The following is a 13,080-nucleotide window of genomic DNA, read 5'->3' as shown; positions in this document are numbered from 1 at the left end:
TTTCTAGGCTGGTTCGTGGCTTTAAGGCAATTTTCCGTGCTTGGAGAACGGAAGTGCTGCTGGGTTGTTTTTTCTCATTCTTGCATAGGAATGAACAATTTAGGTGACTTCAAGAGGAGGAGAGTGATCTAAAGGATCCGCTGGCTTCCGTCGGTAATTTAAACTGCATTAATGCGACAAGGGAGATTAAGTAATTATCCTGTTAGCCTTAAAACCAGATATTTAAAGAGTGTTATTTTATGGCTTGAAATAGGCATTTATTTTTAATCACCACTCAGCCACAAACAGAATTCTGTTTTAACGCAGTTCTGGTTCAACTTCCTGCAGGCTCATTAGCGGGTTCATGGTAGGAGAGTGAAGAAGGCCAGGAACACATGTATGGCTGGATTGTCCAGTGTGTTGCATTGGTATCTAGCCCAGGCAGGATGCCCCAGCCTCAGAGGTATCTTCCAGCGGGATATAATCTGTGTAGGCGTTCTTAAACCACTCTCCTCCCTGCTGTCGGTGTAGCAAGGCAAAGGGGGCTGGCCCGGATGTTCTTGCCCCATGCTGATCTCTAGGTGTGGTTTCAGCCTCTTGGCGCCATTTGAAGCTAGCGTGGTTTAGACCAGCTGTCGGACGGCTCTACCTCCGCACTGGAAAAGCAGCACGGACCAGAGGCGGCGTTGGGAGCAGGAGCAGGCTTTGAGCCAGCTGTGCGCACACGTGCATTCTGGGAGAATTTCAGTGCATGAGAATTTCAGCATGAGACTTCGGCATTGTTTCAGCCCTCCAAAAAAGGGCTTAAGTGGGATGTCAGGGGTGCAAGGCCTGGGCCCGTCAAAGCCCAGGAGGAGCCGATCTGCAGCTTTTAGGCACCTAAAAACCTCTACAAAGCTAGTTCTGAGTCTCCTTTGAAAATGGGACTTGAGTTTCTAAATCACAGGGGGTAACATTTTCCAAAATGCCTAAGTCTGCAGCAGCCACCTAACCAGGTGACCTGACGCTCACAACTGCTGAGCACCCAGCAGCTCTGGTTGTTCCAAGGGTGCCTGAAAACAACGGTTCTTATTCCTGCCTGGGTGCAGCCATGTGAACGCCTGCAGATTCTGTCTGTGATTGTGACACGCTGTACCCCATGTTCACCTTATCGTGTAACTGTGCATTGTCTGATGCAAAGTTGGTCATGTCAGGTGTTGTTTGGAAAGCTCATGACACACGGAACATTGTTGTTGTGGTAGCATGTTTCCTGCAATGTCATCACGCCTACGTACAGATATGAAACACGGCTGTGTCACGGCTTGAATAGCTGCAGACAAACACAAAGCTGAGGTTCCACGCCTAACAGAGACATGCATACAGGAACAATGGATGGGCCTGTGAGCACTTTGTCTCAGGGCTCTCCCCTGGAAACCCATATTCTAAGCAACATCAAAGACCCTGAGAAACTGCCCCGGGGGGAGAGGGGAGAGCCTGGCTTCAATATTCATCTCAGCCAGCGCGTGAGTAAGCCAACATCAAGGACTGAAAAGCTACTGAAATGTTGAATTTAGTTTAGTATGTGATTTATTCTTTTGGTTAAATATGATCTACTCTCGATTCATATTAATCTGACTTATGATCACTTAAAATCTTGCTCAATAAACTTATTTGTTTTACCTAAAACAGTGCATGTGGGTGTAGAGGTTTCACGGGGCGTGACAGAGCTGGTGTATATCAATTTCTTTGATAAATTGATGGACAAATGTAAATGAGCTTGCAGTGTCCTGTATACAGCACTGAACCTAGGAAGACGACAGTTCCCGGGATTGCATCTGGAACTGGGGGTCAATCCTATGAGCGGCTGGCCAGAAGCACTCCTTCACTGGGCCGGGGACCAATTATTCGCAGCAGACTGGGTGGTACACACGGCAAAGCAGAGTAAGTTGGGGCCCAGGAGTGAAGAATTGGGGTGACACAGCTACACACCAGTCCAAATTGCAGGGGGGGAACGTCACAGTGATAATGGGCTGTGTGTACTTCAGTGATATCAGCCCCAGAAATACACAGTCAGAACTGATCACAACCATTGGATGAGCCTGTTCTGCACAGACAGTGCTTTCTAGCCCCTCAAAACACATTGCAGAGGTAACCTCCCCTAGCTTCACGTAGCTGTCTGAGCCCCTTGCCTGAGTAACACCTGTTCTAACTCTAGCTGTCTGGCTCCACCAGCAGTGGTGGAGGTTTATATCAAAAGGCTCCAGGTTCAAGCCCTGCTGATGATCCAAACAGGAAGGTCATGACACAAACATTTATTAATGAATCCTCACAGCCCCCCAGCAGTATCATCATCCCCAATTTACAGCTGGAGAGTCACTTGCACCAGGTCACACAAGAATGCTGCAACAGAGAAAGGAAGCGAGCCCTGACGTGCAGTTCTGTGTTTTCAATAATCCTCCTTGTTCTGTTTCTCTTAGACTGCTCGTTCCACTTACTCTGCGAGGCTGGCGCTCTGTAGAGAGCCCTGGAAATGGCACTCGGGAGATATTTGTACAAAACCCTTTATTTCCTTTGCAATGTTTTGAAATTTTCCCCCTCTCTCTTTGACTCTGCCCTTTCAAGGTATTCATTAAATAGCATGAGTAGGCTCCTCTGTTCCTTTGTTGGCTGGCGAAGTGAAAACGTTCCATGATGCACTTCATCAGCACGAAATGTCTCTGCGCGCTACGTGCAGCTCTGGCTCAGTGAGCCAGCTTTGATCAGAACCAGGTTAAAAAGAGGCCAAGTGTAATAAAAAGGAAAGGCGAGCCAGGTGAGAGGCATGCAGCTGGGCATGAAAGCCGCCTCTGATGTTGGCAGTGGGCTGCCCTTCTTCTATCCACCGAATTTGTGTACCCGGCAGGCAGGCTGAGGTCCCTTTTCTTCCAACCAGCTCTTCTCCCTATACAACCGGCTTTAATGGAGCTGCGCCCACGGACATCAGCTGTGGATCTGCCCCTGGTTCATCTGAACTTTGCTAGGGAACACAGCAAAGAGGGCCAAGGAGTAAAGATCACGGCCTAGATTTTCAAAGGCGACTGGTGAGCTCGATCAGATGCCTTAATTCTTAAAACACTGCAAAGGGAGCTGATTTTCAGAAAGAACCGAGCACCTGCCCTCTGGAAAACAGCCACCTTGAAGGCATCTCAAGTTGGGCACCGTGGAGTCAAAGCTCTTGTCAGGGACCGTGGGTCCCAAACCCTGCTCCACGGGGCACTTAAGAAGTGGGTGTACCCAACCTGCCCCGACTGTGCTGCTGCCAGCTACTAGAATAGCAGCTGAACTCTAGCTAGAGATTCCAGTCCTGGGATCTGATTTGGTGGAGCCCCGGGGGTCCTGATTGGTCTCCAGCCTCTATTTAACTCAAGCCCAGGAACAAGAAGTTGTCCATGCAACTGGGTTTGCTCTGTGTTGGATTCCTGCTTCCCCCATGATACCTGCTGCTGATCATCTCCTATAACCTGACCCAGCTTTCCTCCTGACACCTGATTCTTGGTTTACCCTCCGACCTGTCTCAGGCTCTGGCCTCCTGATATTAGACCAAGCCTGACTCCTGCTTTGATCACTAGATCAGACCACCCAGGTTCTGGTCACGACGACTTGAAATCATTGGTGGCGTTTGAAAATTTAAGCTGATACTTTTGCTTCCAGCTTGTGTAAATCAGAAGTAAATCGATGGAGTTACACCAATGTAATGAACATTAGAATCAGCCCCTTTAGGTATGAAATAAAAGATCTGGAGATAGGAAGCCCAGAGGGGACCATTGTGATCATCTAGTCTGACCTACACCACAGCACTATGACTTCACCCAGCTCGTCCTGCTTCAAGCCCATATCTTCTGGTTGAACTAGAGCAGATCTTTTACAAAGGCATCCACTCATGATTTAAAGGCTTCCGGTCCAGGGGAATCCACCATATCCCAAGGTAAGTTGTTCCAGGGATTAATTACCCTTTGTGTCAAAAATATGCACCTTATTGATAAAGTGCAATTACTTTTGGTCATTTCCAAGTCTCGGGTCTGCACAAAACTCTGTAAAGGTGACATTAACAGGTGGTGAATAGCAGCGCCATAGTGATTTCTGTTTAAAGCCAAATCTTCCAGCTGTTCTAAAAGCTACATACATACAGTAGTTAGTATTTTAGTTCGGGGTCTGGCGCGGATCATGTGATACAAATTTGTGGCCATTTTATCGCGGGGTTCCCAAAAGTAAAGCACCACAAATGTCCTGTTTTTCACATTTAAATGGTCTTAGAACACTTGTTTCATGCAGAGATATGGAAGAAACTGTGGACAGATCTAGATGACATTTATATCACTGGGATGATATGGCATTTCCTGGTTTTCTGATGTTTGCTGGCAGTTTGGTTTTTAGTGTAACCCAAACATTATTACATGGGTGAGGGTCTTAATTCTCCATTTCCAACATCCAATGAACACGTGCAGCCTCAACTCCACATTACAAATACTTTTTGTCCATTAGTAGATACTAGGAAAAAGCCACACTCTCAATTGGATGCATCCAACTAATTTGAGACGATAGAACACCTAGTTAGAAGAAAACAAAGGAAAGGAAAGACAGGATAAAAAAAGTAAATAGCCAAAAAGTGGGGAAGGAGGGTGTGCTCATTCTAAAGCCCAGATCTGATGGCCAGTATGAGCAGATCAGTAATCTAACCCAAATAGCAGCCAGTTGCACTGCATTTCCTGGAAATGTTTTGTTCATCCAGTCAGGAAGGCTGCCAACTCTCACGATTTTATCTTGTGATGTTTGGTGTATTTCCTTAAAGGCCCAGCTCCTGGAGTCATGTGATAAGGCGGCAATTTCAGCTTTCATTTTAAAAATGTAGTCAATTTCTGCAACCACGAGCACTGGCAAAGACTTTGAATACGTAAAAAGTGCACCCTGAAGGCTCAAAAACCAAACAGCAATTTGAGGAGAACTTTAAAAAAAAAAAAAAATCTCATGGTTTTTAAACTGACCCCTTGATTTTGGAATGCTTGGGGTTAGCAGCCCTGAGTAAATGCTCCATTGGGTGTTGCAAGCAAATCTGATTCTCTTGTGTTTAGCCGTGGGAAATCTAATGTAATGTGTCTCCGCGGCTTTGCTTTTCCACTTTATTAAGGTGGTTCTGCTACTTCCCAAGAACAAAGAGAGGATCAGTAATTCCTAGCAACAAAAGAGCAGCCCATATATTACATAAAAAAGAACTACATTAAAAGAACATCAAGGTTGCAAAGTTATGAAATACCCATGCAACCTGAATTCAGCCACCTGGTGCATCTGCTTTATCACCGTCTTTAATGACATGATCACAAACCAGTTTTTTCCAGAAGACCCCTGCCTCCTGCAATGATAACATCTCTGATAAGGATTTCCTCCTCTGGATCAACACTTAATTCAGGAAATTCCTAGGTGTGACGCTGTATGAAATATGGGTGATCATTTATAATATTTTTAATACCATTATGACAAAATTGCAATGACTCTTACCTTACATGGCATATCTTGTATCCGTGGAAAAGTTACATTTGCTAAATATAATAATCGTATCTATAAGTATGTGTCCTCTTTGTATTGTGAGCTATGAATAGGTGTGAGATATCTGTATCTCAAATTCGTGCTGTGTTACTGGGTGACCACCCCTAAACAGATTAGCATCTAGCCTACTTGATGAGCCATCAGTTATACAGAGAGATATGGTCATAGGCACGTATTTGATTTGATCATTTAACAACTCTCTGCTCATTTGTTTCTTTTCTTTTATAATAAACCTTTAGTTTTAGATACTAAAGGATTGGCTGACAGGGTGGTATTTTGGGTAAGATCCAAACTAGTGTTGATCTGGTAATGGGGCTGTCCCATTCAGGATTGGAAGAACATTTTTGCACCATGAGCAGAGTTTTAAATAACTTCTTCCCATACTGGACCTAGTTGCTGATTGGGAGCCTGAGGCTGAACCGCAATAAAGTGGGCTGTGTAATTTCTTTTTTTGGCTCTTGATACCCAGGGTGGGGGATGGGGAGCACAACTGGTCACAGGTTGGTGAATCTAACTGCAGTGTTAACCACCAGTTCTGGGAGAATCTGCTCTCTTTTTTTCAGCCTGCCCTGACCTGGGCATTTTCAGGTGAGCTACCCTAGGCACGGACAGGTCACATGAGGGCCTGTGTTCTACAAGAGACCATATCAGGTGATCACAGCGGTCCTGTCACAGAGTTGCTGGCCCCTTTAAGGGGAATTTGGGTCCAGGCCACCCTTGAGGAATTAATTCAAGGGGCCTGAGACCACCTAAGCTGTTAATGTTGAGCACGTGGGCTTGCTAAAATGCCATCAGGGTTCAGTTGAAGACAGAGAGAGGGAGAGGCTCTCCCAAAAAACCATTAGCCCCCAGGAGGAGGCTACCCCAGAGCCAAGGGGAGAGACTTGATTTCAGGCGTATTTGGCTTTAACAAAGAAGAACCCCTGCAGGAGAATTTTGTCTTGCCCCCTTTCAGGCAGCGTGGAGTTAAGGAGCCCGGAGAGACGGCAAACTCAGGCAGGGAGTGTCTGCGGCATCCCAAGAGATCGGCAGGGGCTGATATATGCAGGCATGCCCCACAACCAGTCTCTTCTGGCCTTGTAAGCTATAAATATGCACAGGCTAAACAGACATTCACCCCAGTGCCGGATTCAGGTCTCGGGTACACTGTTGCACATCTGGAATCACAGAGTTACTCCAAATCCAACCCACTGTAGATGAGAGCAGACGTTTGCCGCCCACATTCAAGTCCTCGACTTGCATCCACAAAGGCCCATTTGCACATGGAGACGCAAGACTTTGGCAGTCAGTGGGGGCAGGCGCAGATTTGCCGGCTGTGGCTTCAGCTTTTGAAAACTCCGCCCTGCCAGTGCAGGTGGCTGTTGGTGCTGCCGTGCCTGGAATTCAATCCAGCTCAGGGGTGAGTGCACGGGGGGGACAAGCAGGGCCTCGGACCTCCCTAATTGACGGGGGCACAAAACTCCCCCAGGGCCAGGGCAGGCAGAACGAACTCCTCCTGCCCCCGGCCACGGGAGATGATAGCTCCTCTGGACCAGGGCCACGGCAGGAGAGCCAGCTCTTCCAGCCATGGCAGAGAAGTGGGGGGGTGAGACAGCTCCTCCGGCTACACGGGGGCACAGAAAGTGCCCTTCCACAAGCAGACACATTTTTATTCCTGTGCACACCCCGGAGCTAGCTGAAGCCCTGGGAACGATTTGGCCAGATAAGGTTGCTGAGCAGGACCCAGCTGTAAGTCACTGCAGGCAGCAGGTAATTGCCAGTGCTATTTGTGTGCTGCGGGAAGGATGCAGCTAGTGTGGACTAGATGGGAGGATGAGCAAAACTGACTTGTGCAAAGGAATTCCACATCAAAGCCGAACATCGCCTCCCTAGCAAGCAGAGAGCGAGAGAGGCCCTAGGCTATGGAGTTTTACTTCATTAACCCAGCAATGTCTAAGGGTCTGGACTTGCTTCTCTCTCTCTCAGGCTCTCTGAGGTGCCCATCCCTGGGGTATCGGGCACCGGACAGCAACCTGCCCTAAATTCCTCAGTGTGTGGGGTTGGTGGAGTTCAGTTAAACTCATAGGGCCGGCGTCTCATTCACCCTTAGCCCTTTGACACCCCTCCAGCAGTGTCCAATGGCCTCCCGTTAGGCAGAAATCATGTTAAGGCCCCACTGAGACTGCCAGAGAGGGGAAAAGTGGCCCTAGCGTGAGTGAGAATTCAGGTCCATGAGTTGGTGGTGGTCAGCTAGGATCCGAGACAGGACCAGGGTGTGCTGCATGGGGGGACGTGATGACTTGCACTAGGAACTCATGCTCTAGCTCCCTGCAGAAGTACATGAAGTCTGTTCCCATCCTTGCTTCCTCTCCTTCAGTCTACCTGTGACAGGGCCGCCGTGGTCATCTGCTCTGACCTTCTGTAGAACACAGGCCCTAGGACTTCCCTGAATTAAGTGCTGGGCCACATCTCAGTGAGATGAGGCAGTTAAGGCAACAGTAGCATGGGCCAATGGATAGAACAGGGGCCTGTGTGTTATTTTTATCCCTGGCTCTGCCATTGACTCGTTGCGTGAGCTTGGGTAAGTCATTCACTTCTCTGTCCCCTCTCATCCGTCTTGCCTATTCAAACTGTGTGCTCTCTGGGGCAGAGACTGTCTCTTACTCTGTGTCTGCACAGCACCAAGCATTATGGGGCCCTGACCTCCATTGGAGGCTCTAATAGCTACTGTAACGGAGCTAAAAATTATAGTGTAATGGATTCTGCATTCCAGTGACTTAACTGGAGTTATGCTCCATTTCCCGGGCACTTGGGCTCCGTATCTTTGTGCTTTATTTTGCACTTCTATTTTGAAACAAGCGTATGTGTTATCTGAGGAGAGTCACGTCCGAGTGTGATGAGGTGAGCTCCATACGGTGCCAGAATCCGCTGGTTTAGATCTGTTCGTATTTCATATCTCAGTCAACATATCAGAAATCAGACGCACAGCAGGACTTCAATGCTCTGGATTTCTAGTGCACCCATTACATACAAAAACACAATAGTGTGTGATGGTTGTCATAGTGAATTCCCATCACAACTGCCATTTGCAAATCCTTCAGAATGCGGATTCAGAAGCTGAAAGACAGGGTGCTGTTTTGGAGAGGGCATTTTTAATAGCTTTTTTTTTTTTTTCTCCGCTGAGTTATATAAGTTCTTTCTTTAAGCTGATCCTTCTGATTCACCGTGGTGGCTTAAATAACGATACTGAATGCACTCTAAGCTGTGCGCTGTAAACAATCCTGCCAGCAGATTTCAGTCTCCAGAGGCTTCCAGCTCTCTGCAAAATAATTTGCCTTCTGTCCTGCTCTATACAAACCCTGAGGAAAGACTTTAGACATTTCTAATACCTCTTGGGCATGCAATAAAACTTTCACGCATTGTTCACTCAAAGAATAGTAAAGAATAACAAAGAATGGTTCCCCTGGAGTGGCACGTCAAGATTTACTAACCTGCGGGAGAGATACTGGCGGAGGAGGAGGAAAGGTGAATATTTAATCTCGAGAGAAAATACAGATCAGATTCTCAGCAGACGTAAATTGGCCCAGTTCCACTGATAGCAGTGGAGAGACACTGCTTTGCGCTAGCTGAATTTTGATGATCAGCCCATCGTGAAGTTAATCTATGTGTATTTGCTGTGGAAATCTGTCCATTGCAGTCAGGCCGTTCCAAAGCGCAACTCAGCTTCCAAATGAACGCTCCGCGCGTGAGGCCAGTTACTGACACGCAGAGGCTGATGGTGGGAGCTGCACACAGCACATCATTTGCGGTGCACAGCAGCTGCGGTAGTTTTGTAGGTCCTACAAAACCCAGGCACTCCTGTATGTTATATGCTCCCTAGCAGCCTCTATTGCCAGGATCTGTCTCTCTTTACAGAGCCCTCCTGTTACAGCTGAGAGCGGCACGCGCGGGCCGATTGGTTAATGGCACAAATGCGGGGCCAGCTTGTGTCGGGCCCTTACGTGGGTGCCCGGGGTGTGGGTGGGAGACCATACATCCCTCACCCTGCCCCATGCCCTTGTAAGGACCAAACACAAGCATAGTCCCTGCATCAGGAGCTCTGCAAGTAGGGCGGGGCCCAGGTTTCCCCACTGCCTGCTCCTGCGGCCAAGTGCCTGCGACCAGGATCTGAGAGACCCTCACAGGGATGCAAGAGGGAAGGATGTAGGCCAAGACACAACGTAACACCGTCTCCCTCCGTCCCACTCCAACCTGCAGTCTGACCTGCCGTGGGAGGTCCGGCAGGCTGCACGCAGACAAGGGCAAAGCGTTGCAGCCCCCTCCGTGGGGGCGGGAGCTGGCTGTAAATCAGAGTTTCCATCCCACAGCAGGTGCAAGTGTTTCACCATTTGTTTTCAGCCTGCACGGGGGTTAAAAGTCAAAACGGCACCGCTCTTCTGCAGAATGGAGAGAGAAGAAGGAAGATTCAAAACCTTTTGTTTCAGCATTTCCAATCACATCAACACCGCTCCTTTCGGGTCGGTTTGGCAATACTCTATGTCCTGCAGAGCTACCGCGATGTCTCATGGGAGTTGTAGTTCAGGTGCCTCCCGCCCCCATTCTCCTCCATGTCCTAGGTCCCCCTGGTGGCCTACATCTCCCATGATACAACACGGCCATCTGACTCCCACGAGGCCCTGCAGCCGCTCCAGCAGGCCTGGATAAATGAGCAGTTTGTCCTGAAGTGTCACAATTCCGTTTGACGCGCTAAAAATTTTCGCCATGGAAACGAAATGTTTTGTTTTACTTTCCCCAATGGAACATCAAGAACATGTCAGCAAAATCAAAGATTTCCAAGAGCCAGTTTTGGTTTTGCAGAAGCTACACTTTTGTCGAGGGAAAACGTTTCGCTGTAAAATTCCCATCCAGCTTCCGGGTGTGGCTGTTTGTCTGGATGGATTCACAGGTGCCATCAGCTGACGGGCCTCTCTTTCTCAGAACCCCCGGGGCTGTGTGTGTATGTGTGTGTCTCTCCCTCTGATTCCAACACAGCATTGAGGTGACATTCTCGTCCCACCACCACCCCTTTCTGCTGGGACTTGGCACATCGCCCCCTTTAGCTGGACTCTCCGTCTATTTTCATTTCTCCCATCTGCTCCAGCGTTGGCGAAGGCAGCCGTGACCCCTCGCACAGCAATCTTGGCAACCGCAGGATCCGGCTGCTCACCCCAGATGAATTTTTCCAGCAACGGCAGCTGGTTGGCAGGTGCCCCTCTGTTATCTCGTTTGAGCTGCTGGCTTTGCTGGCGGTTGGGGGCCACGCTGGGGGCGCGTGGTGCACAGGGCTGCGATAGCTCCTGGTGGTTAGCGCTGCACTGTGACAAATCCCTCCCTCCTCTAGCGTTTTCTGCCTTTGCTTTCTTGTCACTTCAATTACTGGGCTCTTCGGAGTCAGGAGAGAGCAACTCCAGATCCCTCTGCCACCGTCTCTCCATCACGCCCCCGTAGCTACATCGCTCAGCCTAGAGACCCATCAGCCACAGTGCTGACACTCCCCTGAAGGACGAGCGAGGCCCAGAGAGGAGCTGCCCCAATATTAAAGCAGGGTTCCTGTCCTGGCAGAAGCTGCATGGCCCACGGCTACATGGTTCTTTGTCATGGCCAGCCTGCCTCCATGCACGCATCTTTCATAACGGTGCATTAACTGATCTGTCCAGCCTGCCGTGAAAAAGGTACTGCCTGATGCAGTAATTAACCAGGACGGCATTAGTGACCGGGAGAGAGCTGATAGCTGGGACTGATTGCCTAGACCTTGGGGCCTACCACTGTTTTATTCTGCTCCAGCCTGTGTGACTCAGGATTAGGAAGGGAGTTAAGAGCAGGAGACACCATTTTCTGGAAGCAGTTGTAGATTTGGAGCAGAAAGAGCAAGCGAGGAGGAACATCAAAGGGCTGGAGGCTGGGGAATAGCAGGCTGAAGGGCAGGAGCGTGTTTGAAGAGGGCAGCAGATTCTGGTCAGGTCGCACAAAACGGCTGGGGTATGTTTTGCACTCACAACCTCTGGGAGTCTCATGGCAAGAAATGGCTCCTCATTGCAATGCAAAGGGAGGCAGGGTGCTCCACAGGGAGGGAAAAGGGAGTGTGGGCATGGAAAGCATGTGTCAGAAAACCCTAAGGTGACTGTCCCAGGAAGAGGGCTAAAAAGCAGAAGATAGCCATAGCAGGCATTAATCCTAAATCAGGAGAATAACCAAGGCCTCGGAGGTATTAAAGAGCAGCTGAGGTTTTCAGTTATGGGTGTCTGAAAGCAAGGCTCCTAAGTTCACATTTAGGTACCGAAGTAAGTCGTCTGATTTGCAAAAGCACCCAGCAGCTCTCGTTGGAGCCCTCTTCTGGTGATGGGGGGGATTGCAGACGTGCTCAGCATCGGCCTAACTCTGCTCCTATTTTGAAGCTGGTGGATGTTCAACCATTGCTGTCATCGGGAGAAGAGCTAGGGTCAGCACCAGGTAATTTATGAGGAAATCCCCTCGTAAAGCTCTGAATCACTTGTGGGAAACAAACATTTCCTGGTATGGTGTCAGATGCTGAGCACCTTACTGGATCAGACATTCCCCAGACTAACCTCTCCACGGGAGCTGGCCTGAGGTGGGACTATTGCAAAGACTATTGCTATTCACAATACCTCTATAATCCTTTTTACATCCAGCACAAGGAACATCCCTGTATGGGGCATTTTCTGGTGAGCGTCAGTTGTAAATTGCAATTGTAAGCAAATGGCCAAAAGTCTAGCCTTCAAGTTACAAAATAAGACTGACAAACTAGTACACTCAGATGAGGTCGTAATTGTGAAGAGGCATCTTCTAGAAGACAGTGAGCCAAATCCTAAAGTCCTTGCTTGGTGTGTATAAAGTGCATAAATCACCTGCGGAACTCACCGTCACAAGATATTGAGGAGACCGAAAGGTCAGCAAAATTAAAAAACTTTGTACTGGGTAAAAATCCTGTGGAAGTTAGGAGTGAAAATTTAATGTAGGTCTCAGGGGTTTTGCTCAATGTAAGGAAAAGGTTTAATATCATACAGAAGGCAAGATCAAGCACCAGCCTTTGTGGTGGGTGCATCAAAAGATGAGACAGGCCCAAGTCAAGAAGTTCAGGTGCAATTTTCAAATACCTCATGATTGGGGGTGGGGGTGGATCAAGCGTCTTGAGTCGGCCCATTTTAAAGACAGGGACTGTTTTTAAATTGGGATCCAAATCTGTGTTTGGAATTCAAACACCCTCCTAAGTTCAAGGGCATTCAGTCCTGAGGTTTTTTGTCTGGGATCTTCTCAACCAGAAAGCAAGAGCCAAAATTAATGGCACTATCCAAACAGTTATAAAAACTGCAGAATCGGGGAGCTGTGTGACAGCCACATTTTCCTGATCCTCGTCTGAGCCTTTTTTGAATCCCACTAATTTTTTGGCCTGGGTGACATCCTGCAGCAAGGTGCAATAACCTATTTCTTTCCACTGCTTTTAAATGTATTGCCTTACAATTTCCTTGGATGTCTTGTATTAGGAAAAAGGGGAAAACTGCTCTT

The sequence above is a fragment of the Emydura macquarii genome, unplaced genomic scaffold (assembly GCF_026122565.2).
Source record: "Emydura macquarii macquarii isolate MOO-44397 ecotype Brisbane River unplaced genomic scaffold, CSIRO-AGI_Emac_v2 contig_1451, whole genome shotgun sequence".
Classification (NCBI taxonomy): domain Eukaryota; kingdom Metazoa; phylum Chordata; order Testudines; family Chelidae; genus Emydura; species Emydura macquarii.
Note: the sequence above shows the minus strand (reverse complement) of the source record.